We start from the raw sequence: 27,132 nt of genomic DNA on the forward strand, positions 1-27,132 counted from the left end.
TGAGCCAGTGTTTGCTCTAGTGCTGGAAAGGAAAAACAACAAACAGCTTGGGCTTGCATTCAGGAGCCCTGCAAGTACCAGAAAGTCTTTAGCCACCAAACTGCAGAATTGGCTGGAGGCTCTCTCCCCGCACAAGACCCGTGGGAACAAAGGCCCACTAAGGGCCCCAGATGCACATCCCATCCCATGTTTACTCCAGCGCATAAGGGAACATTTCCTTGGTATTCAAATCATTTATCTTGTTTCCCCCAAAACCTGTATAAAGGCATACCTCGTTTTAGTGAACTTCCCTTTATTGCACCTCCCAGATAATTGCATTTTTTGCAGATTGAGCGTTTGTGACAACTCTGCATTGAGCAAGTCTATTGGTGCCATTTTTCCCACAGCATTTGCTCACTTTGTGTCTCTATGTTATATTTTGGTAACTCTCACAATATTTCAAACTTTTTCATTGTTATTATATTTGTCATGATGATCTGTGACCAGTGATCTTCGATGTTACTATTATAATTCTTTCAGGGCAGCGAACTTAAGTGATAAACGTGTGTGTGTTCTGACTGCTCCACTGACTGGCTGTCCCCCATCTCTTTCCCTCTTCCTGAGCTCCCCTATTCCCTGAGACACAACAATATTAAAAGTAGGTCAATTAATAGCCTACAGTGGCTTCTAAATGTTCAAATGAAAGGAAGAGCTGCCCATCTCTCACTTTAAATCAAAAGCTAGAAATGAGTAAGTTTAGTGGAAGGCATATTGAAAGCTGATTAGGCAGAACTCTTGGATTCTTGCACCAAATGACCAACATGTGAATACAAAGGAAAAGTTCTGGAAGGAAATTAAAAGTGCTACTCCAGTGAACACACGAATGGTAAGAAAGAGAAACAGCTTTATTGATGATATGGAGAAAGTTTTAGTGTGGTCTGGATAGAAGATCAAACCAGCCATGACATTCCCTAAGCCAAAGCCTGATCCAGAGCAAATCCTTAACTCTCTTCAATTCTATGAAGGCTGAGAGGTGAGGAGGCTGCAGAAGAAAAGTTTGAAGCTGGCAGAGGTTGGTTCATGAGGTTTAAGGAAAGAAGACGTCTCCATAACATAAAAGTGTTTGTGAAGCAGTAAGTGCTGATGGAGAAGCTGCATCAAGTTATCCAGAAGGTCTAGCTAAGTAATGAAGGTGGATACACTAAAGAATAGATTTCCAATGCAGACGAAACAGCCTTCTGTTGGAAGAGGATGCCATCTAGGACTTTCATATCTAGAGAGAAGTCAGTGCCTGGGTTCAAAGCTTCAAAGGACAGGCTGACTCTCTGGTTAGGGGCTAATGCAGCTGGCAACTTCCAGTTGATGCCAATGATCACTTACCATTTTGAAAATCCCAGGGCCCTTAGGAGTTATGCTAAATCTACTCTGCCTGTACTCTATACATGGAACTACAAAGCCTGGATGACAGTATAACTATTTACAATACGGTTTAATGACTGTTTTAAGCCCACTGTTAAGACCTACAGTTCAAAAAAAAAGATTTCTTTCAAAATATTACTGCTCCTTGACAATGCACCTGATCAGCCAGAAGCTCTGATGAAGATGGACATGAGATTAATGTAGTTTTCAGGCCTGCTAACACGACATCCATTCTGCAGCCCAATGAGTAATTCTGCAGATCAAGGAGTCATTTCAACTTTCAGTTATTTAAGAAATACATTCATAAGGCTATAGTTGCCTTAGACAGGGATTCCTCTGATGGAGCTGGGCAAAGTCAATTGAAAACCTTCTGGGAAGGAGTCACCTTTCTAGATCCCATTAAGCACATACATGATTCATGGGAAAGGGGTCAAATATCAACATTAACAGGAGTTTGAGGAAGGTTGATTCCGACCCTCATGGATGACTTTGAAGGGTTCACGACTTCAGTAGAGGAAGTCACTGCAGATGTGGTGGAAACAGCAAGAGAACTAGAATTAGAAATGGAGCCTAAAGGTGTGACTGAATTGCTGAATCTCACAATAAAACTTAAGGATGAGAGTTGCTTCTGATGGATGAGAAAAAACATGGCTTTTTGAGATGTAATCTGCTCCTGGTGAGGACGCAGTGAGATCATTGATCTGACAACAGAGGACTTAGAATATTACATAAAGTTAGTTGGTAAAGCAGTGGCGGGGTTTGAGAGGATGGAGTCCAATTTTGAAAGAAGCTCTACTGTGGGTAAAATGCTATTAAATAGCATCACAGGCTACAGAGAAATCGTTCATGAAAGGAAGAGTCAATCGATGCAGCAAACTTCATTGTTGTCTTCTTTTAAGAACTTGCCACAGCCACCCCAACCTTCAGCAACTACCACCCTGATCAGTCAGCAGCCATCAACATCAAGGCCAGACCCTCCACCAGCAAAAAGATTACTCATTGAAGGCTGAGATGATGGTTAATACTTTTTAGCAACAAAGTATTTCTTAATTAAGGTGTGTACATTATTTTTTAGACATAATGCGATTGTACACTAATAGACTATAGTATAGTGTAAACTATACTACATAACTTTGATATGCACTGGGAAACAAAACAATTGTGTGACTCATTCTATTGCTGTGATCTGGAACCGAACCCAGAATGTCTCAGAGGTCGGCCTGTAGTTGGCTGAGTCGGTGAAAATGCATCTCACTAGCCAAGGGACGCCTAGAACCCACTCCCATGGCCAGCACCTTCTCACCCATCCCACACCAGGCCAGCTGGACAGAAAGAGGGCAGGCCTCTACTTGTACACACATTACATGTAGACAAGCTAAGGCCCAGAGCAAGGCAGCATAGAGGCTTGGGTGAGAAACTCATCATGGCTTCGACTGCCTGCATGTCAATCCAGGATCTGAGGCTATAATAACAGAAGCATAACATCTTCAACAAGGGAGGTGATTATCCTGATCTGCTCTCAGGCTTGCCCTGAGGACTCAGTTTGGGAATTATGGTGTAGAGGGAAGGAACCTATTGGATGGGGTATGGCAGAGGAGGCTTGCAGGATGGCAGAGGGTTGAAGAACATACACCTCACAGCGAGGCTTCTGGGAACTGGAATTGTAGCTCCGCCTGTCCATCTCTTAGGAGACTTTTTTGAGGAGTGGTTTGGTTTGCTCTGTATGGTCCCAAAGGAGCACCTAGGGTTTAAATGCATGGTTTCCACAGACACAAGTGACGGCTTCATCTGGTTCAGTGCACACTTGGTAGCAACCAGCTCTGGGAGGAGCAGCCTGCTGCCCTGGTCTCGTTAAGGGACTGGATGTTGTTTCGGGCAGGGTGTCTTCCTCAGAATCTCTCAGGAGGATTTCAGTCATGTAGGGTTTTGCCATTGGACCTTGGTATGCGTGGCACAGGCTAGGGCGGGGAGGTGGCGAGGGGGGTGAGACAGCACTTCTGTGCCTGGGGCGTGTTCTGGATGCTTGGTCAGACTTTGTTATCCTGCACCTCTGGATGGCATGGAAATTCAGCCCAGAGTGACCAGCAGGGAGGTCACTGACCCTCTGGGTGGACACGCTGGTTCTGAGGTGAGTCTGTCTGACTCCCCGCCTGCACTCTCTGCACCACATGCTGCCTCCCAGGTGGGGCGCAGAGAAGCTTCAGGAGCAACGGCCCCAACACCAAGGGTCCTGAGTGTGGACAGTCCCTAGCATGAGACTGGCCAAGGGGAACTGCCCCCTGCCGTTATTCCCCAAGTGTGGTCCCAAGCACATTACTTAACCTCCCCAACCCTGTTTCCTCAGTGGTAACATGGGGATAATGGTTCCTACTTCATGGAGTTGTCTCGAAGCCTGGATGTAATGACCCACGTAAAACACTTAGCACAGCGCCCATTGTGCAGTGACTGCGCAATAAATGTCAGGTACTGTAATAATAATTATTGTTATTACTTTGACTCCTCCATGACCCCACAAACCCCTTTCATCACCAAAAGCTAATGGTGGATGGTGATACTTTTGTGCCCAGAGGCAGAGAGTCTGTAGAGCAGCCCCATTCTCTGGGCAGATAAAGAGCCTCCAATCCTCAGGTATCAGGGAGAGCTTTGCAGTGCCCCCCGCCCCGCAGAACCCACACACCCCCAGAATGGGACTCAAGCTTCTGGAGAGATGCACGCCCCCTCCCCAAACCCACTCCCTCCCACGCTGGGTCTCTGCAGAGCCTGGCAGCCAGCCCAGCTTGTGGACTGGTCTTGCGTATTTAAATTCACTCCATTTTATGGAACTAATTTTCAAAGCAGGGAGAGGTGATGTCTGGACTTTGCTATTAGAGCCTGCCTCCAACATGAAGAAGTGAATGAAACCTGTTCACACACAATCTCAGGGAATGACTGCTGCTCCCTGGGGGCAGGCAACTGGGAGCCCTTCTCCCCACACCCACGTCTCCACACTCAGGCGCCCCTGAGCAGGGCCACCCCGCACAGGCTGCTCCCTCCAGGCTGCTGACTCTCTGATGTTCTCCCAGCCTCCCTCCCATGGGAAATCGAATTCCACTGATGTGGAGTGGGGGTGGGGGCGGAATCTGCCTGAGTCTTATGCTCTGAGCCTTGGGCTTCGCAGGAGTATTTCATTCTTTGCATGTGAAAACCATCCCTTGGTAAAACAGAGGGCTTGGAGAACCAGCTGCTTGAAAGCTGTACCGTCTCAGCTTTGCTTATTTTCTTCCTTCTATCCTCTTACCATAGCCAGCCCCTATTTTAATTTTTGTTTATTTTTGAGAGCACGGTTAAGTCAGAGATGACAGGCTGTGCTGCCAGAGGCAAGATGAACCTTTAGCCGGACTCTCTTTCTCATTACTCAGGTAAAATTCACGTCACAAAATTAACCAGTCTAAGTGAACAATTCAAATGGTAGTTAGTTAAATTTAATTGAACACAGTGTTCACGGTGTTGGGCAACCATCACCACTATCTCGTTCAAAAACTTCCAGCACCCCAAACGGAAACCCCATAGCCATTAACTCCCCACTCCTTGGAACCACGCGAATCTACTGTCTGTCTCTGGATTTGCCTATTCGGGACATTTCATGTCAACTGAACCATTCCACACACGGCCTTTGTGTCTGTCTTGTTTCATTTACATACTGTTTGCAAAGTTCATCAAGCCATTGTGTGTACCAAGACTGCATTTCTTTTGATACCTGAATTACATCCCGTTGTATGGACATGACACATCTTACCATTCGTTTATTGATGGACATTTAGGATGTTTCCCCCTTGGGCTGTGGTGAGCGGTGCTGCTGTGAACACTGGTCTGTAAGCAATTGTTTGAACTCTCGTTTTCAGTTATTTGGGGTATATGCCTAGGAGTAGAGTTTCTGGGCTTTATGGTAACTGTGTTTGACTTTTTGAAGGCTAGCTGCATTCTTTTAGATGTTACTGAATTCAGGTATGTGTGCTAATCTGCTATAGACTCACTGTTTGTCTCCCCAAAATTCACATGTTGAAATCTTAACCCCTGCGGTGATATATTGGGGGTAGGGCTTTGGGGAGGTGATTAGATCATGAGAATGGAGCCCTCATGAGTGGGATCCGTGCCCTTATAAATGGGACCCCACAGAGCTCCTTCACCTTTTCTGTCATGTGAGGACACAGCCGTGACCAGGAAGCAGGCCCTCACCAGACGCCCAATCTGCTGGCGCCTTGGTCTTGGACTTCTCAGGCTCCAGGACTCTGAGAAATCAATGTCCATTTATGAGCCGCCCAGTCTGTGGTATTTTTGTTACAGCAGCTTAAACAGACTAAGACACAGCCTGTAACAGGTCCTGACTTCGCCTCACCCTCCTCAGAACCCCAAACTCTGCCTCTCTTGGCTTATTCGTGTCACAGAGAGCTTTCTTTTCCCTTTGGTCTACCGGCATGTATAGGGCAAGACAAAGCGCAGAACAAGACAGTGCACACGGCCACCTAAAAGATCAGTAATGGAGCAGTTACTTGCATACCACAGATCATTTGGAATTCTCCTCAAAATCCTAGTAGATGAATTGCAACTCAGATAGCATGAGTACATTAGCATTTTGCAATCACTTGGCAAATTATCGCAGTGTCCAAATGGTAGCTCCCAGTCCTCTGAGCCTCTTGCAGACCACCCACCCCCCTCCTTGATTTGTCAGTCTATACTGACAACAGGCTTGACAGAATCAGCAGGCTGGGCAGAAACCCCTTTTGAGCTCTCTTCTCTCCAGGGAGATATTGAAACTGCAGTCTCATATGTGGCTCGAAGGGCCGGCAAATTCCAGCATGAGGACCGCCAGATGTTATACATAGACCAGACCACTTGCCCTGGCTCAGAGGTTCAGAAGGAAATAAGTGTTAGGTCAGCTATGGGTATGGTCAAAGCGGCCGGGAGCCAAGCCATACCCCTCTGCCAAGTCAGACCCCGCCTTGCATGACGGAAACTGGGGCCCCTGGCGTTTCCCCAAAGAGGCAGCAGACCTTTGGTGCGATAAGCAACTCCAGATGCAGCCGCTCGCACCCAATCTGCGCTGGGGGGCCTGCCCAACTGCCACCTCACTCAGCCAACCCCCACCCCAAAAATTGCTTATATGCCTCCCTCGCTCTGCCCTGGGCGCGACTTCCCCGGCCCTCGTCTGCGGACCGGTGAACCTCGCCCAGGAGCGCAGAATAAAGCACTCACTTTTCTCAACCCACCTGACTAGACTCATTATCTTGCCACAAGCCTTACAATAAGTAGTGTGTGCCCAGGTATATCCAATTCGTGGCATAAGTGGCAGTCATGTGATCGAAGCAGCCGCCATCTTAATTTTTGTCTTCCTTGTTCCTTATTGCTGCTTAGGGACAACATTCTTCCCATGGCACAGGATGAAAAAAGTCTGTTATGCTGGCAAGCTTCCTGGTCACCAAGAGGGAACAGAAACTCCTTCCATCACTTTAGGTCACAAAACAGCTTTGATTTGGAAATGATGTTGTCTACTCCAAAATAATTATGGTGATGAATGCATCATTTTCATTCAAAGGTCTTAGAAGTTTCAAACTGTGGCATTTCTATGAAATCCCACCTTTCATTTAATTAGAGAACATTTGGCTTCTGAAAATCCCTCTTGGTTGATGCACAGTGGCTGTCCCTCAGGGAAGTGGAAACCTCACTTTGCCATCTTGTTCCCTCCGTCTTCAGTCGTGAACAGCTCTGGGCCTTGCCTTGGAGGGGTATCTCCACCTTTTGGAGAAAATTGGGAGCGTGACCAGGCTGAGCCAGGCCCGGGGTGTGGGGAAGTCACCAGCTTTGCTGTCTGCTGCCCTGGGTGTGAGCCTCAGCGCCATCTTTTACTGAATGTGTGACCTCAAGAAGGTCACCCCTTTGGGCTCCATCACTTGATCTGTAAAATTAGTAATAACATGCCCACCTCCTAAGACTTGGAAGGACAACGTGAGACAACATATGTGGAAATCCCCAGACCACAGTAGAAGCATGGTTCACGTCATCTATTAGATCTAGTGTTGTCTATGTGAGGGCAGGCGGTAAATGACGAGGACCAGCATTGCTTTTCTAGGGAAGTGCCTCTCCCTTCAGATCCCCCATGTGAGAGGAAGGGCTTAAGGGCGGCACCTCAGCAGGCTCTCACACGTGCAAGACGTAATCAAGGGCTGCGGTTCCCTCTGAAGTGCTAACATGGACCTGTTCCTGTGAGCCCATTTCAGTTCAGTTCAGGGACAGGAGGCAGGGAGAGATTGGCCAGTACCACGGGGTGGGGGTGGGGGTGCCTTCCTGCCGCACAGACTAACATCGTGTCTCTTGAAAGGACTGGACTGGCATCGGGGACGTGTCAGGACGTGCCCCGGGTAAGTGGCTTTGCCACACTGAGCCTTGGTTTCTCTGTCTGTAAGACAAGCAAGGTGCTGACGTTGGAGTGACTGTGAGGCTTCCGGAAGGTACGGGCACACCCAGCACTCTGCCAGGCATGTAGTAGGAGCTCAGTAAAAGTGTGAGCCTGGTTAGAGTTGGGCGAACTGAAAGGCATCTCCACCCTCCCCGGGAGAACAGGCAGAACCTGCAGTTAGGGACGGAGACGGAAGGCACCAGTCAGGCTGAGCCTGCAGCCTCTCCCCCTTGGCCTGGGACAGAGGAAGAGGGACAAGACCACACACTCACCCCACTGCTCCCCCAAGAGGAAAGGGAAAATCCGTCCTAAAGATGCACAGAAAATCTGTCCAAGCTCTGGAAAGAGGGCTGGCCTGAGGCTCGCTCCTTGGGCGGTGAGTCCAGCTGCCCAGTGGCTACCCTCATGGCCCCCGCCCAGGTTTGGGGATCCCCTGTCACTGAGACAGGAAGAAGCAAGGTGAGACAGCCTTCCCCATGCTAGATTCCCCAAACTGGACCCCACACACCCCATCCCACCAGGACTGACGCCCTCTAAGACTCCAGAGCAGCCCACATCCCCAGAGAGCCAGCCCACCACCCAGGCTTTCTCTAAAGATGGACATTCTCCTCGTACTGGGCTGGGGACACAGAGGTCCCGATGACACAGGGTGAGAAGCTTCAAGGCGAAAGGACATAGAGTGGACAGTGGGAGCCCCAAGACTGGATGCCTCAGATCCAGGAGACAGGGACACATTTCACAAAGGGCTTGATTGGGGTGATCTTTGAGGGTCTGCAGGCATTTTGCCAGGCAGGGGAATGAGGGAAGGAAAGGGGGTGGCTGGGCTGGGAAGCAGACTGGGTAAGGGGCAGAGGGTAAGGAGAGGGCAAAAAGGGAGAAGATGGGAGGAAATGAGGCTGAGTTTGTGCAGAGGGCTTTCAATGCCATAATAAAGGGCTCAAACGTGATCCTGCAGGCTGTGGTCACAAAGGGGCAACCAGACTTGAAGGTATTGAGCTTCTAGTATTTTAGGGCCCTTCATCATGTGTTTAAAATGTGAGTTAACGGTGGAAAATGGGGGACATTTCCCCTAAAAATCCCAACTTTTGACTTCTCTTGAAAAACTGTGGGATTAGGAAACAGTCATTTGTAGCGACGCAGTCACTGCCCCTGCAGATGGAGGACACCACCTAGTGTGCCGCAGTCTCCACCTGTCCTCACTGCATCTGCAACCCGGAAACAGTGTTCGTCACCCTGTCCTCGGGGGCTTGCACGCGCTTTTCTCCTAGTAATGAAAGGCCTCTTTGAACCACACCCCTGTCAGAAATCAGATACCGATCCCGAGGACTGCCTTCTGACCTTTGCTGAACGAGTCTGTTTCCTTTGTCTTTGTAACCCACTCGTGTCTACAGGCAGGAGAGTTGGAAACTCTGCCAGGGGGTCGTTGGAGGAGTTTGTCAGGATTCACAGTTGTAGACAACAGAATCCAGCCCAGCTAGTTTAAGAAAAAGAAAGGATTAGTGAGGGATGTGAAGCCCGAGGAGGACAGAGATTCAGGAGCGGCTCCCAGAGCCAGAGCCAGAGCCAGCCCAGCGCGAGTGGCATCGGCGCCTGACCAGGCAACGTCCTGAGGCTGCTGGCTCTGCCTGCGGAATGAGCCCCACCTCTGTCCCCACCTAACTCAGCTCTGAAGCAGATGTGTCTGATGGGTGAGACAGAAATCACACCTGCCGCAAGCCCCAGAAATCAGGGAAGTTCGTCATCAGTATTGCATACACTACGGGAATGCATCCAAATGTGAAGGGGGTAATCAAGAGTTTTGGGGGAGCCACAAACTACCATCGACCACTCAGAGCTCTGGTCATTCAGCAGAGACTTAGCCAAGCCCCTTTCTACCTTTTATCTGTGGGCTTGGACGAGGAACTTCACGCCCAAACACAGAGGCAATGAAGAGAAGATACCCTCCAATCCCTGATGCCCAGAGCCCGGGGTGGTCCCTGGCAGGCCAGCTGCTCAGCCTCCTGGCAGCTGTGCCCACGCTCTGGCCAAGCGTCTTTGCTCAGCTTTCACGTGCCTTCCTCCTGGCCTGGCCCTGCTGGCTGGTCGCCCGGGCTGCCAGTCTGGGCAGCTGTGTCACTCTTTTGGAACTCTTTGTTCTAGGGTGGAATTCAGAGGAAGGTTCTGCCAGCTTGGAGACTGGGCTCAGCTATTTCCCAGCAGCTGATAACAGCTGGGATTAAAAGATGAAAAACAGTGCAGATGTCCCAGCTTTGCCCAAAATGGAGAAGCCAAGTGCAGGCGTCCAAACTGCTATGCCCTAAGGCACTTGTGCCTGCCCCACCCTCCTACCAGTGGCTGTCTCTGTCCTCAGAGCCACACTCCCCTGAGGTCTGCTGATTCCCTGAAAGCCGTGAACAGAGCCCCGGGGTCACGTAGCCAGGAGCCCCCATCAGAACGGGGGCTTGAGCTGGATCATGAGCGTGAGCCTCAGCTTTTGGCAGGCGGAGTGGCCACTTTCTTTTCCTTTCATTTTATTCTTCACCCAATTTAGCTAAGTGAAACCAGGTACTGTTCTGCACTTCCCTTTTTTTTTCAGTGACAGTTGAAAGTCAATATTATTTTATATTCATTTCAGGTGTACAACATAGTGGTTAGACATTTACATAATTTATGCAGTGATCCCCCGATTAGTCTCGTCCCCACCTGGCACCATACATAGTTGTTGCAACATTCACTACATTCCCTGTGTTGTACTTCACATCCCCGTGACTAATTGGTAGCCACTTTTATTTTTATTGCAATGTTACCAAGCGCCAGGCCTGTGTTCAGGGCATGACCTGCCGCTCGTTACATAAGCTTCACAACAACTCGAGAAGGTAGATGCCATGTGATCCCGGGCTTACACTGGGAAACTTCAGGCAGATGAGGTGACCTGCCCAGGGCCACTCAGCAAGCGAGTGGCAGAGCCGGGAGTCAGCCCAGGTCTGTTTGGCTTCAAAGCCTCTGCTGGCCACTCCTGCCCTTTGTGACCTGGTTTGCAGGCTCTGCAAACCATCTCTGAAAGATAAACCCAGAAGTAGCACTTCTGCCGTCCAGGTTCCTTTGACCAGAAGGCAATCGTGAGAAGAAATGGCCACACAGAGCCACCCTAGCCAGTACTCCGGGGACCACAGTGTGGCAGCCTGACCAGCCCTGGGCCTGACAGGCCTCTGTCAGCTTGTGATTTGGGGCAAGTCTCTTGTCTACAGGTTTTTGTTTTCTCATTTGTTTACCAAGTATTTCTGAGCCCCTGCCGTATGCCAAGCACCAGGAAATCAGCCAGACAAGGTCTGTCCTGTCGGGGGCTGACACTCGGCAGGACGGGATCTGCGACGTGGGGACACAATAGGATGTGGTGAAGTACCAGGGAGACAGGTAGGCCGGCAGAGAATGCCACTCTGAGGAGGTGACACTTGAGCTGGGACCTGAATGATGAGAAGGGGCCACCATCCACCATGGGAGGCAGCAGGTCTTCCCAGGCAGAAAGCCCACCTCCTTTAAAGTGGGAATGGGGGGTAGGGACAGGGGAGGGGCAGAAAGAAGGTCTGTGTGGTTAATTGGGGTAGGGCGGGGATTTGAAATGATGTCCCAGATGTAGCCGAAGGACAGATGGACAGCATGGTACAGGCCAAGGAGAAGTGGGGATCTTTGCCTGAGTGCAGAGGAAGGCTGGAGGGCTTGAGCAGGAGGACAGGCCCTAAGTGACACAGAAAAGAGGGACTGTGCTGCGCAAGGTGGCTGTGAGAACTGACCAGAGAAATGAAACGTCAAAGCACACAGAAATACAGTGCCTGGAGGGGCGGTCCATACTTCATAACTGACGTGGGGCAGGGCGGGGCAGCTTGGACAATCTCAGGAAGGCAGGGGTCTCAAGGCCCTTCTCCTGTAGCCCCGTAGATGGAGGGCAGCAGTACAAGGGTCCCAGGGGTCCCTGAGAAGCCTACAGGAACCACATCTCCCCTTGGCCTTCTGGAACCAGCCAGCCAGAGAGCAAGTGGCTCAGGCCTCCAATTCCTGAAACTTTGTACTGACAGCTCCATGTCACGTGGGCAGAGGGCCCCGTGGGACAGCTGTTCCACCGCCTTTCATTTGGGCCTTTCATCCTGAGTCCAAATGCAGGTGGACTGAGGTTGCCCAGGGAGGACCCTGGGGAGGCAGGCCTGACACAGGGTCCATAAGGGCTTTTTTGGACTTCTGTTGACTCTTGTTCTGGACAAAAAACAGTGGGTCTGGGAGGGGGGGTCGGGGTGGGGCATGACTGTTTTGTGGGGTCTGTGGTTTCTCCCTCTTTGCTGGCAGGGAGAGCCTGGGGCTGGGTCTTGGAAAGGTCAGGGCTGGTAGGTGGGGCTCAGGGGCTGGCCACCCTCTGATGGAGTTGGAATTGAGGCTTCGTCCAGTTGTCTTAGAATCAGAAGCTGACTGGTGGATTCTAAAGTCAGACACAGCAGATTTCCATCTTGGCTGGGTCATCAGCAGAAGAAATCAGATATGGTGGTTTTCACCTGGGAATAAATTTGTTTCACAAAATTTGGAAATCAAATTGGCAGTGAGGTTTCAGGGGGGTTGGAGGGGACTGGGAGCAGAAAATCCAGCTGACACTTGAAACCTGAAATTGGCCACCTGGAGAAGGGCTTTCTGCCTGACAAAGGGGCTTTGAAGCTCTGGATCTGACAGTGCTTGTTGGCTGGGGAGCCTGAAGTCTGATCCCGGACCCTCAAAGCCAGAGCTGCCCAGGCTGGCCGTGTTCCTACACACCCTTTGGTTTTCACTGTTCGTCTTCAAATCGTCTTCAGTCCTGCCCTCTCCACCTCTAGTCCCTTGCCTGGCTTGGTGAGGCCCCATCGTCTTGCTCCTGCATGACTGCATGAGGTACCCCACCTCCCAGACCTTGAGTGGCCCCCTGGGACCATGGGCATCCAAGTCAATACACGTTGTCAGGCCCTGCCCAGCTCAAGGAATCAGAATCTTTAGGGTGGCCAGGAAATTTGCACGCTCAACAAACACCCAGATTATTCTCCTGTTTAGGAAATGCTGGCCTGAAAGATAAAATACAAGCCCCTTAGAATTGGGTTCTGCAGACACTTAGATCAGTGCTTCTCACACTGGGCCACCGGCATCACTGTTGTGTGCAATTGTTAGAATTACAAATTCTGGAGCCCCACCCCAAAATATAATGAATCAGAAACTCTGTGCTATGGTCCCTTAAGGGTATTCTGATGGGGTACAAAGTTGAGGTCCTGCTACCTCTCGCCCAGAGACTTTGCACCTGCTGTCTTTGCCCAGGCAGCTCCGGGTGTCTGTCTAGCCTCATCTCAAGTGTAAGTTTCTCAGGGAAACCCTAACTCTCCAGACCAGCTTGTGTACATCAGTCACATACTGTCAGAGGTCCCTGTACCTCTTCCTTACAGCACTCACCAGTTTGTAATTTGGTCCATCATCGGTATACGAGTGCCTGTCTCCCCCACTAGTCTGTAATGATGGTGTGGGCTGTGCCTATCTCACTCCCATTTATCCCCAGTCACTGGCACAGCACCTGAAAAATAGTGGGGGGTTCCGTTGGTAATTATCACCTTCCTCTAAAACACATGACTATCCTGCAACTTCTTGATTTTTCCATTTTAGGCATTACCTATTAGAAAACAAAAGCCTTCCCTTTTTCTCAGTCCTTTGCATGAAACCTGCTATTTTCTTTCTGGAAGTTTTTGGGATCTTCTCCTTAATCCCAGTGTTCTGAAATTTCAAGATGAAGTGCATTAGCAAGGTCTGCTGTCTTTCACTGAGCTGGACTCAGAAAGAAATCCAAGAAAGAAATCTCAAGATATCCAAATTTCTTGAATTATTTCTTTAATGATTTCCCCTTGAAATTTCTGTTCTTTCTTTCTGAAGTTTTTATTAGGAGGGGAAAGAAAGGACATTCCCTGGACTGAGTCCAATTTCCTGGACTATCTTTCTTTTTCCAATTTTCTGCATCTGTTCATTTTGTTGTTCTATCTGCGTGGAGACTGTGCCCACCTTTCTCGTGCAGCTCCGTTTCTAATGAAATTTTAAGTTTTGCTATCCTGTTTTTAATTTGTAAGAAATTTTGTGCAAATGTTCTCTGATTATTCCTTTTTAATAGCATCTTGACCTAGCTTCGTGGATATCATATCCATCATTATCTCTGAACATAGTAATTGTGGTGGGATTTTTTTTAGGTTTTCTGTTTTGTTTTGTTTTTTTTTACAGGACTTTATTGGGGAACAGTGTGTACTTCCAGGCCTTTTTTTCAAGTCAAGTTGTTGTCCTTTCGATCTTAGTTGTGGAGGGTGCCGTTCAGCTTCAAGTTGTTGTCCTTTCAGTCTTAGTTGTGGAGGGTGCAGCTCAGCTCCAGGTCCAGTTGCCGTTTTCTAGTTGCAGGGGCACAGCCCACCATCCCTTGAGGGAATCGAACCAGCAACCTTGTAGTTGAGATGATGTGCTCCAACCAACTGAGCCATCCGGGAGCTCAGCGGCAGCTCAGCTCAAGGTGCCATGTTCAATCTTAGTTGCAGGGGGCGGAGCCCACCATCCCTTGCGGGACTCAAGGAATTGAACTGGCAACCTTGTGGTTGAGAGCCCACTGGCCCATGTGGGAATCGAACCGGCAGCCTTCGGAGTTAGGAGCATGGATCTCTAACCGCCTGAGCCACCGGGCTGGCCCTAGGTTTTCTGTTTTTAAAAGCCTGTGTCCTCTGATACTTTTCTCCACTTGTTTTGCTTTCTGTCTTTCATGTGAGAGTGTCCCGCAAATGTCCGACACCTTTGGCTCATTTTTCAGACTGGAAATCTAAAATGCTGACTGGCAGCTCCACAGACACAGATGAGGCTGGTCAACTGTAGCTTCACAGGGGCATGAGCTGGCGGGGTCTTTTCTCCTGGGCTCATCAGATTCCCTAGGAATAGCCTTCCATCTCCTGCCTGGAAGCAAAGGCCCAGCTGCCTGTGTTCTGGGAGCCACATTGAGGAAGGAAAGATCTGGGGGCCTCCATATTCTATGTATAAATTTCACTTGATGGTACTCTTCCCTCAACTGTGCCTGGCATCCTGCAAGCAACTCTCTACTTCCCTTTCTCCATAAAAAAAAAAAAAAGAAAGAAAAACAAAACAAAACAAAAAATCCAGGTGTCTGCCCATTTAAGAAAGGGCCCCCAGATCAGGGGCCAATGCCATCTCTGTTGCAAATGCTCAGCTCTGCTATCATAGCACAAAAGCAGCCATAGACAGTACCTAAACGAATGGACATGGTGGTATCCTAATAAAACTTTATTTACAAAAAATCGACCATCGGCCAGATTTGGCCCATGGGCCATAGTTTGAGATCCCTGGTCCAGATTCTAGCTTATCAGGTACCCGGTGCTGCCACGTCCTGAGCTTTGCAGTGCAGATTGGTTGTTCTTCAGCTTTCCCCATTGCCGGCTTAAAATTTTGGCTGTCCCATTTCTACACAAGCAGTAATCCCTCATTTGCGTACTTCCCGGCTTCCTAAACATTGTTGCTGGTGTTTCTTCTCCTGATCTCCTTGCCCTTGGAGCTCAGGTTTCAGGAAGTAGTAGAGATAAATGCATACATTCCATCTCTCATCCTTAACTACCAGGCTCCTTTTATTTTTTTAACAGATCCCTGGGCTTATAGAGATAAGCATCTAGAACTAACGCTGATTAGGGTTGGTTAAAGTTGTGTGTCTTCACCAAACGGTACTCTGTTGTTTTTTTAAAAAATAAATTAATTGACACACACCACATAAAATGAAAGACTTCTGTGAAGACTTGACTGTAAAATGACTGTTTCCTTTCTGAGGCCCCACGGAAGGGCTGCCCTGTCCTCCTCACCCAGGCAGGGCGATGTTGGTCAAGCCAGCTCCCAGTATGCTCTCTCTCTGGACCATGGCCACTCTCGGCAGGATCCAGAGCCCACCACCTGGCCAGAGCCTGGAATTTGGCATGCGTGGTCCCTGCTCTGGGAGTTATGTCCTTGTTCTCAGCCCCTTGGCCCAGGGCCAGGAGAAGGGAGGTGCTGACATAGCATGGCTTCTTGGGGTCCTTTAAGCACTCGGCTTCCCAGAGAGGGATCACAACTTACTACCAGGGGTGACCAGTTAGCTCTGGGACATGTGGGATGCAGGGCGAACTTTGACCCCAAGCAATCAGGTCCAGGTCCCAAGCACCCTGGAAGCCTTCAGAGTGGGAACAGATAGGCCAGCAGCTGGTGCTGTCCTGAGGGCCACCCACCAGACAATGGCTACAGCAGGCTACGTGGACTGACTGCCAGTCCTCAAACTCTGATATGCAGACGTTGTTGCTTCTTATCTGCCCCTCCCCTCTCCTGAGCCCTGGTTTCCTCCTGTGCAGAATGGAGATAGAGGCAGGATTGCTGTAAGGCTCACTAAGAGAGTGTCATATCTAGATGGGCCCAGTCAAGACGGTTGTTTCTGACAGAAAATGTCTGCAAGACACAGGTGGAATTTCAGGCTTTGGAGGGGCCATGGACTCTACTTGCTCCAGACTGCTGCCTCATTGGTTCTAAGAGACAGAGAGGGTGGGCAGGTTTCCTTATCTGTGGACGGCTCCACCTCCCTTCTGTACCAGAACTGTTCCCAGGCACCCATGCCCCTTTGCCAGGCCCCACAGCACCTGTACATCTCTCTAAGATTATTTCCCATGCTGCATTGTATGGAATTGGCTGTTTGCATGTCATCTCCCAGCTCCTTGTAGCTGCTCAAAGGCAAGAACTGGATTTACTCATTTGGGTAGCCCTGATGCCTCGCACAGAGTGGGTCAATGTTGGGTGAATGGATGGACGGACAGATGATCACCAGGACAAATGAACAAAGATTGATGGGTGGATGAATGGATAAACAAATATACAGATGGATATTTGATTGTCTGGATGAATAAAGTCATTCATGCACCCAAGACTATGTATCGAGTACAAGTAGTTTTTCTATGGCAGGGTGTTGAGGGGTGGGCGAATAGTGATGAGGTAGGAGTGCACGAGTAGAAGGAAGAGAAAGAGAAGGTGGGATGGAGGGAGAGCAGCATAACAGGTGAATCAATAGAGGATGAACGGAAGAACTGCCCGAGCAGACAGATGACCCGTGTTCACACGTTCATGTTCCCCTCTGAAGGTGTCGGTGTCTGTAAGCTGAAGGAGTTGTTCCCAAGGTCCCAAGGAGGAGTTGGGAGAAAGAATTCACAAACACTCTCTTTCTGTCTATTAAAAATATATATATTTTCTCTCTAAATAAACGTTGAACCCACTTCCAAATCTGTTTGGAAAGAGCACTAACGGCTTTTATGAAGGGTAAATTATAAGTGCTTCGTTTGGAGCTGTGTTTAGGGACCTTCAGAAATACATACAGTCCCCAAAGCGAGTGCTAAAATGCGAGTGAGACAAGAAACATATGGCGGGTATGACGCTGTCAGGCAGGCTTACTGCGAGCATATGTGCGTTACTGTTGATGTTCAGCAAGTATTCCAAAAAGGCCTTTCCTGAAATGGAGGTCAATGGGAACACACCCCTTCTCATAAATCCTCGGGAAAAAAACCAGGCCTGTCTCCTAGACACATGTAGCTAATTATCTGGGGGCTCGGGGCACTCCCCAGAGAACGGTTAGGAGCAGTTCACCCGGGCAAGGTCTGCCCCCAGTGGTTTCCAACAGCCCTGGCTAGAAAGACCGTGGCTGCTTAACCTTGGTTCATAAACTGGTGTTTTCCCACCCCAGTGGGCAGAGAGGGATAGGCGTAAAGGAGAAAAGATCCCATCTTCTCCTTTCCCAATGCCCAGCAAAGATCAGCCCCAGACACGGCCACTGATGGGCAGCCCAAAATCCAGAGCCTCTTGGCATGGTCACTGATGACCATTCACCTCAGTCTAGATTAGCTGGGTTTGGCCTGGGCCTGGGCCAGGCTCTCAGAGGACAAAGGCAAATTGGATGTGGGCTCACCGTCAAGCAGAGAGACAGATGGGCAGACAGCTCCGTCCCAGTGCACCAAGTACTGTACAAGTAAATATCCCTAGCCCAAGAGTATGCAGAAAGAAAGACTTCCCAGAGGAAGGTCTGTGTCTTAGCTGGGTCTTGAAGGATGAATAGGAGTTTTCCTGGCAAGAAATGGGAGATAGGACATTGGAGATATGAGCAACACAGCTCAGGGGCCACGCTGTGTCCCGGGCCAGGTGTCCTGGCAAAAGGTGGGCCAGGAACGATGTATAAAAGACAGTAAGGAGTGGGCAGAGCAAGACAGAGAGGGAAGTCTGGGTCAGCCTGGAAGGGCCTTGGCCAAGGAGCTCAGGCTGTGTCCCGAGGACAGTAGGGAGCCTGTGAGTGGTTTGGAAGGGAAATGCAGAATCTGATTTGTGGTCCAGAGGACTGCCTTGACTATGGGAGGAGAATGAAAAAAGTGGGAAACCAGAGAGGAAGGAGGCTGTGACCATTCGCCCACAGAGAGATGCTGATAGCAGACCCAGTGGGCACAGAGAGGGGCAGACTCGGGTTCTTTCTCTTCCTGATTTGGGGCAGGGTAACTTCTTGGTGCTGCAGCTCCACATCTGTAAAATGGGGATAATGGTGCCCGTCACACGGGGTTGTTGTAGGCTCGCAGTAATACACACAGAACACGAGGATCGGGCCCAGGCACGGTCAACCACGTAGGGCGACAGCCTGGTACCTCTCGTATTTGGAGGCAGTGCTCAGGGAGTGTTCAGAGGGTGGTCCACCCACGTTCCCAGAGACTGGTGGGTGGTGGTTGGATTGTGACGCTGTTCACAGAGACTGGGAATTCAGATGGAGAAGTGGGGTGGGGAGGGGGATCAGGTCTCTGGTTCAGACCGTTCAGCCAGTTTCCAGAATTGGTGAGAGGCTTCTATCCCATCTCATCCTGAGGCAGAACAGCCTGTGGCTCAGAGTGTGAACTCTGGCACCAGACCACCATGGGCCAAATTCTGGCCTTGCTGCTTGATGCTGTGTGATCTCAAGCCAGTGACTTGCCCTCTCTGGGTCCAGTTTCCTCCTCAAAAGAATAAGATGGAGGGTAGCTATGAAAATTACGTGAGGGTTGACGTGACCTGGCACCCAGTGAAAGCTCCATGTGTGTACACCGCAGTAGTCAGTAGAAATAATTACTGATGGTTTATGAAGCCAGAACTGCTGTCCTGGGTTTTGTAAACTCACAGCTTGGCTCCAGCCTCCCATCCCTTGAGCATACAGAAGGCAACATGGCACCAAGAAAAGTACACGAGGCTTGAAATATTTTGTAAGAAAGAAAATAATATTTAAAGAGAGAGACACTAGAAACCAATTGAGTTTCAAATGTGTTTCCTGGACCAGCAGCATTAGTACACCCCCTGGGCACTTACTAAATACTCAGGTCACTCCAGACCTACGGAATCTGAAACTGGGGGTGGGCAGAGCCCCCTGAGCGCTTTCGAGAGTAACACTAGCCCTATCGCCCCCACAGAGCAGTGCTGGATCTCGGATGGGAAAGGAACTCTTGTGTCTGGAGACACCCAGGGGTCACTGGCCTGGTATCTCACTAAATAAAATTATCTCACTAAATTTAGTGGTATCTCACTAAATGAGAGAAGCCCCAGGCAGTCCCCATTTCTTTTCCTTTTTTTAAGAGAAAAACGCAAATGCCTTGGAATTGGACACAGCTGGGTTTGAATCCTAGCTCTGCCACACACCAGCTGTGCGATGGGACAAGTCCCCTCTCTGTGAGCCCCTTTTACTTCATCTGCGGGGTAGAGTGGGTACCCCCTCCCTGGCAGGGATGCTGAGCAGAATAGATGAACAGACATCTGTGTAGCCCCCAATACAAAGCCTGGCACACAGCAGGTCCTCCAGCAGGAGCCTTCCTTGCTCCCTGCAGCACCCCATTCCAGAGTTCTGGGCCGGCCAAAGCACTGGTGACATCCCTAATTGCAGTAGCCTGACCTCGAGCTGTATGCAGGACCTGGGGCCCACAGAAAGGAACTACTGCTCTTGGCGGTGGGCTCCCAGCTTCCCAGGCCCAGCAAGCACCCTCCACGTCAGGCCAGCCCCTCCCCAGCCAAAGCAGCACAGAACCTAGGGCACGAAAGAAAGGGGCACTGGTATCTGGGGCCACCCAGGCATCTCTGGCCAGACTGTGGTGCCTGAATAGATAGGAAATGGCTCCAGGTAGACCCCAAAAGCACCTCAGGCAGGAGCCCTAGGGGCCAGGTGGGTCTAGGGAATCCTGATGGCTACACACAGCTGATTTGCCCATGTCCCTTCCAACTGCCCAGACCAAAGGTCCCTTCCCATTGGTGCCTCCCCACACAGGCAGTGCCACATGCTCTCTCCATCCCCATCCAGCCAGGGAACAAACCTCCACCCTGCCTAGCCTCCTTCCATTCCAGACAGCTGTAAGGAGGAAGGGACAATCCATCAGGTGCTGGAGTGGCTAGTTTCCAGGCACAGGGAAGGTCCTTGCAGATGGAGAGTGCCACAATGAGGCCGTGAACACGTCTGAGCTTACAGGGACAGTCGTGGAGGAGTCCCACTGGGGCTCAGCCCATCAGTCTATCAGCCACCCCAAAACACAGAGTATAGATAGCACCTTGGTGGGTAGCTGTTACTGGCCCACAAACCCAGAGACTAGACCCATGCCTGGTCCATCAAGGGGTCCCCAGGGCCTGCAGCGGCTCAGAGAATGCTTCCCGAATGACTACATGAGTGATAGACTGGGGTTTGGGGATTCAAATTCCCATTTGAGGCTAAGGAAACTGAGGGTCTGAGAGGTTAAACGTCATGTGCTGTCTCAGCTCATCTCAAATGACCTTGAGAACTGGGGTTACCATCTCCATTCCGAAGGTAAAGAAACAGAAGCTCCAAGGCAGGAAACGGCTTTCTCTAGGCTACACTAGTAAAAGCAGACTTTCTCGTACACAAATACAATCTTTCCTCTCTGGGAAACAGGCTTTGTGACATAGGGATTCTGTCTGTCTTGTTTACAAAGGTACAGAGGGCTTCCACAGCCGCGCAGGAGGAATGGCCCGGCAGAGCAGGTCCCATGGTCCCAGAAAGGCTGAGCTTCTCCCAAGGGGGCCAGGAATGAAGAGGGACGCCAGGCACAGTATGTGCCTCTTTGCTGCTAGAAATAAAAACTGCTGCCAGCTAAACATGGAGTAACCATGTGACCCAGCCATTCCATTCCTAGAAATATGCCAAAAAGCATTGCAAGGAGGAATTCAAACATATTTGTACACCCATGTTCATAGCAGCATTATTCACAACAGCCAACGGCGGAAACAGCCCATGTGTCCGTCACCAGGGATGGATGGACAAATGTGGTGTACACATACAGTGGAATACTACGCATCCATAAAAAGGAATGATGTTCTGCCCATGCTTGTTTGGGTTTGTTTAGGCTTCTGTAACAAAAATACCATAGACCATTTGCCTTAAACAGTAAATAGTTCTTTCTCACAGTGCAGGAAGCTGCAAAGTCCAAGATGAAGACATCCAGAGACGTGGTGTCTGTGAAGGGCCCTCTTCCAGGTTGTAGATGGCTGCCTTCTCCGTGTGTCCTCACGTGGCAGAAGGGAGCTCCCTGGGGCCCCTTTATAAGGGCACTAATCCCATTCGTGGGGCCCCACCCTCGTGTCCTCATCACCTCCCGAAGGCCCCACCTCCTAATACCGTCACCTTGGGGGTTAGGGTTTCAATATATGAATTCTGGGGGCGTATAAACATTCAGTCTGTACCAATGCTACAGACTGGATGGCCTGGAGGACATTATGCTGAGAGAAACAAGCCAGTCACGAAAGGACAACTGCTGTGTGATTCCACTTACATGAAGTACCTAGAAGAGACAAACTCCTAGAGACAGAAAGGAGAATGGACGTTCCCAGGGGATGGGAGACGGGAATGGGGAGTTAGTGTTTCATGGGGATAGAGTTTCAGTTTTGCAAGATGGATGGTGGTGAGGGTTGCACCACAGTGTGAAAGTATTTAATACCACTGACCTGTACACTTAAAAATGGTTAAGATGGTAAATTTTATGTATATTATACCACATTTTTTAAATAACAAAAAAAAATTTTTTTAATGTAATATACCAAAAACCATGAGGTGGATTGTATGGTATGTGAATTATATCTCAGTGAAGCTCTTTAAAACATAATGCTGCCCCAAGTCCAGCTGGCCACAGTGGCTGACCCCGCTTAGGGCACATGTGACCTCCAGTCCCCCATAAGGGCCCAACAGTGCTGCAGGACACGGAATTGTCCTTTAGAGGGGCAGGGGGATGGGAGGACAGCAGAGTCACCCTCTGAGCAGCTGGCCTGTGGCAGACAAGGGCCAGAGAACTCAGACGCTGTTCTTGACAGCTGAAAGTCTTCAGTGGAGCCATGGCCCTCAGCCCTGGCCCTGGGGGTCAAGAAAAACAAACAGTGACTCACTCGAGGCCCCCTGGGAGTGGAGTGGACTGTGCAGGACCTCATTGCTTCACGGGCCAGGGTGCCAGGAGCTAGAGCCATCCCAGAATCTTCCTGCCTCAGCCTCTGGGCTCCTCTGATGCATGAGGTCCACGAAGCTGGAGCAGATTCCTCAGACCTCAGAGTCCTGTCAGCTGGCAGCAGAGGGGCCCAGGCTGTGAGGCCACTTGACCTCAGGCAGCCCCTCCGTTACTCTATAACAGGGATGCTGGAGTCCACGCCTCACGGGTCCACTGCGAGAATTACGTGAGGTGGCAGCAGGTGACAGCAGCAGGTGCCTGAGCGCCCACTTCCTTCTCCCGACTCAGAAGGGCTCTGTGCCCTTCCTGCAGCCTGTTGTCATCCTCTGGGTCCCAGCGCCTCGGTGTCCTTCCCTGACCAGAACAGAGCTCATTCAGTCTCTGATGATTTGTTGGGCACCAACCTGTGTCACAGGCCCCATTTAGGGTCTGTAGCCGTGAACCAGCAGACAGGAGCCTTGTCCTCAGGGAGCTCATGTTCTGGTGAGGAGAAAGAAACATAAACACAGAAAAGGAAATAAAATAAACCAGGTAATTTTGATAGAGATAAATGGCTTGAAAAAAATCATACAGGAAAATGTGACCGAGAGTCCCTGAGGGCAGGACATTTTAGATGGTGGTCAGCGAAGGCATCCAGGAAGCACAACAGAGTTAGTCATGCAAAGATGTGTGCGAGGAGAGCCCCAGGCAGCAGGGACAGCTAGTGCAAAGGCCCTGAGGTGGGACGAGGCCCAGCAGGTTTACGGAGCAGAAGTCAGAGCTCAGAGGGGGAATGGGTGGGAGGTGGAGCAGTGTCAAGAGCCTCCTTCCTCACGGGCTGCGCGCCGGAATGACCGATCCTCCTGATTTGCCTGGGACTATCCCAGTTTCAGCACTAAAAGTCGCAGGAAACCCCTCAGTCCTGAAAACACTGGGATGGTCGGTTACCCTAGTGCCCACCCCTGCCCCATATTCCTTGGATGTGCAAGTCCAAGCACCCTAGGCCCTGCTATGGGTTACGTGAACTCCCCTCAGGAGACAGATCTGTTGTCCTGCCCTGAGGAGCAGGAGTCAAGGTCCAGGGTCCAAAGGTCAGGTGGCCTCAGAGCGGGTGGTACACACTGAGCGTCGAGCTTTTCCCTGAGTGCCCTTCCTAAGTTCATGCCCCCACTGTGCTGGCCATGCTCCAAAGGCCTGCAGCTGCCCGGCCTCACCTGCCCTTTTCTAGGGGCCTTCTGAGTGGGTCAGTGTGGGGCTTTCGTCATGCAATTTATGAGGAATTCTCATGAAAATCAAAGCTTACATGAACGGCTTTTAAGTTCAAAGAAATAAAAAATAAAAAGCCTTCCATTCTCTGAAAGCAGTAAATTCCAGCCTTCATTAAGCTCAGGGAGATACACTGGGCCATGTGTCCATGATTAAGGCTTCAGGCAAGAGGAGAGTTGAGGAATCTGGTGTCTTCGGGATGTGCTATTTCCGTGCGCCTCTGTGGAGCCTGTGTTCCAAGAGGGAACAGGAGCCCGGGAGATGATGGGCTCTGGGGAGGACCTGATTCATGCTGGTTCAGACCTGGGTCTCGCACAGTCCCAAAGAGTCGCTCCAAGCACCCACCTCCAACCACCCAACACCAACTACACACAGCCTGTGCCCCGGATGTACCTGCCCCCTGTGCAGTACCAGCCCTTCAGCGTCAGGCACACACATTCTTTGTATGCAATCCCCGTCTTGGCCTAGGTGCCAGCTCTTTCCATATTCAGGTTCACCTGAGTCAGCCTCTACCCTCTGAGAGCCCGAGAAAGCCCTCCTCCCTTTTTCTGGAGTCCTTCCCCACCCTCCCTTCCAGGCCAGGCCAGCTGGCCAGTCAGGGCCTCTTTAGCCCTCAGAGGTGTTCTCATGGCCTTGAGCTCCGTGGAAGGGCAGGGCCTGGTCTCTCTTGTGTCTCTGAGGGGCTTTTCACTCTTCACTGAGTTTCTCAGCCCTCTTTCAGCTTCCTGAGCCGTGGGGAGGGGGCTCTGCCAGGCCCGAGAAATTGCTTGGTACTAGTCTGCCTCAACACAGGGTACCCACGTGCCTTATATGTGTCACTCAGAAGGACTCCTCAAGTAGTTCCTTGAAGTCCCCACTCTAAGACACAGAAACCCTGGCAGCCCCACACATGCCGTTCACCGAAAGCCTTCTCTGGGAGCCCTTTCACTCTGACCCCAAAACCATTCCACCCACGCTCATCCCCTCTACCGTGTTCTTCTTCGTTCAGGCCCTTCTTTCTGGTGCCTCTGGGTGAGACAGTCCACTTTTCAGCTCTGTTGCCTACACCATGGTCCATTTCCCCAAAAAAGAGGCACTTGGGAGGGCAGGCCCTGGCAGGCCTGGCCCCACTCCTGGCTCCTGACTAGCTCTTCAACTAGGACAGGTCACCTCACCTTTGGGCCTCAGTTTCTCTTCTGTTACGGGGCCAATCATGTCCACATCTCTGTTCCCAGCACACACACCCAGCCCATGGCCCATCTCAGCAGTGACCTTTGCCCAGGCTTGATGAGCACAGCCTCCCAGGTCCTCCCTCCAGGGCCCTTACGAGATGGTCCTTGGGTCTGGTGTGCCACCAGCGTGCGTCTTGGGTCTGGACTCCTTGATCCCATTTTAAATGCTTTATTAAAGCCCCTCCTGACTCTGAAGAGGAACCAGTAGGAAAGGGCAGGATTTCGGATGGCGTGAGGAGGGCGTGGCTTGGGCGTCCACTGCTGCTGGCGCCCTGTGGCCTTCAATTCAGTATTTAATTCACAGACCTCGGAGCGCCATCTCTGGGCCCCTTCCTTTTTGTGGTTCCCAGTATATTCTAAAAAATAACAAATGCCAAGAAGTGGTTATAAAATTTGTGGACTGTTTTAACCGTTCACCTTCAACAGGCATCTTCCTGTGTGGAAGGAGGGCTCAGGGTGTGAAGCCGGCCCAGGGTCCACCCTGCACCGTCCCACCCACTACCACTACCAGCTCCATGTCCTCACGGGGTCAGTTACTCACTTTGTGCCTCAGTTTCTCCATCTATAAAATAGAGATAATAGTAGCCTTCCTCATGGGTTTGATGTGAGGAATATCTGAGTTAATACCATGGAATCAAAATTGCTGCCAAACATGAAATAAACACTCAATAAATGGTGGCGCCAAACTCTTGTTTTTATTAAAAACTGTCAGGGGCCACGTGGCTATCCAGTACTATCAGCTCCTTTGGAGGCAACATCAGTGTCCACGTCTGAGGCCCTTTGTGAATGTGAGGTGGAGGCTGCCTGCTAGCCCACCCCTCTCCGTCCCCCCAGAGGCTCTGTTCATTTGGTCACTGAATGACACAATGACCTAGCAGGCTCTCCAGGTCTGGTCATTGGGGCAGTTGGGGTCTGTCACGGGCCTCGACAACCATCCTGGTTTCAAACAAACAGTTGCCCTACAACCCCAGCAGCCTGTGGCATTGTTTTTCCAAATTGCTTCACGACCTTCCGATAAGCAGCAGGGTTCAGCGCCATTAGACTCCCTGCAATGTGGTAGGTGGTGAAGGACGAGCTATGGGGACATAAATCCCTCTGGAATCTCCCTGCCTTCCTTTTCCATTCAAGGCGTATCACCACGATGGCTCTGGGGCTCCAGGAACCCTCAGGGAGCGCCAGGCTGAAGGTCTAGAGGATTCAAACCACCTGACCCCCACTGCCCTCCCAGAGTTCTGGGAGGAGGGTCTGATAAAAGGGCCTCTAGTGCCCACGAGGACCAGTCTGAAAGCTGAAGGAAGCTGTGGACACATCCTAAGATAAAAAGAGCTCGGCTTTGGTCACAGTGGCCGAGGAGTTCAGATCATATTTTAATGATCTGATCTTGGAAACGGCCCTAGAGTCACACAGACCTGGGTTACAAACCAGGCTCCGACATCTCCTCAGTGTGTGACCTTGGAGACCTCACTGTCCCTTAGCCATGCTGCCGACAGCACCACTGTGGTTTCCATCAGATTGACCTGAGCTCACAGTCTTGCTCTGGCGCTTGGTAGCTGAGAGCCCTGGAAGCATTTCCTTTTTTCTTTTATTATTTGTAGTGAAACACACGTAATTTAAATTTGCCATTTTGAATTGTACAGGTCAGTGGCATTAAGTATATTCACACTGTTGTGCAACCATCACCACCACCCATCCCCAGAACTCTTTTCATCTTGTAAAATTGACACTGTCCCCATTAAACACTAACTCCCCATTCCCGCCTCCTCCATCCCTGGCAGCCACCATTATACGGTCTGTCCCTATAAGTCTGACTACTCCAGGTACCTCATATAAGGGGAGTCATACAGCATTTGTCTTCTTATGACTGGCTTATTTCTTTAGCATAATGTCCTCAGGTCTATCCATGTTGTATCTTGTGTCAGAATTTCCTTCTTTTTTAGGGCTGAACAATATCCCACTGTATGTATATCCATGTTTTGCTTATCCATTCACCTGTCAAAGCACATTTGGGTTCTTTCCCCCTTTTGGCTGTTGTGTCTGGGAGCATTTCTTGACTTCTCTGAGCCTCAGTTTCCCCAATCCCTAGTGGGGGAAAGAGTGGAGAGGGATTAAAGCACTTTCCAGAACTGTGTATAGATTCTATTAGATAAACTGCACAAAAGCCCCTGCCCTTAGGGGCTGGCAGAAGGGAGGAGTGGGAGCAGGACTCGGGAGCGGGGAGAGCGGGGCAAGCTGTCCCCTGCAAAGAAAGTCTGGGATGCTGTGAGCCCAGGGTTGTGAGAGGACAGGGGATAGGCAGACATTGCCAGAGGAGGTGTCTGACAGAGCCTGTTGGGGT

The 27,132-nt window shown here is 50.4% G+C and overlaps 1 protein-coding gene across 5 annotated transcripts in view; it reads left to right on the top strand.

Moving 5' to 3' along the window:
* The first annotated feature begins 10,711 nt into the window (after positions 1 to 10,711).
* The window catches only part of COL23A1 (collagen type XXIII alpha 1 chain), an 86,376-nt gene continuing 69,955 nt past the window's right edge, over positions 10,712 to 27,132 (top strand). Inside the window, exon 1 of one of the 5 annotated variants that reach the window (XM_081035825.1) lies at positions 10,712 to 11,039. The gene's annotated coding sequence lies outside the window, so the exon portion shown is untranslated. Of the gene's footprint in view, positions 11,225 to 27,132 lie in introns of all 5 variants that reach the window. The other 4 variants (XM_081035824.1, XM_081035828.1, XM_081035826.1 and 1 more) reach the window with 4 other exon arrangements.

The sequence above is a fragment of the Rhinolophus hipposideros genome, assembly GCF_964194185.1.
Source record: "Rhinolophus hipposideros genome assembly, chromosome: 23".
In the NCBI taxonomy this organism is placed as follows: Eukaryota; Metazoa; Chordata; class Mammalia; order Chiroptera; family Rhinolophidae; genus Rhinolophus; species Rhinolophus hipposideros.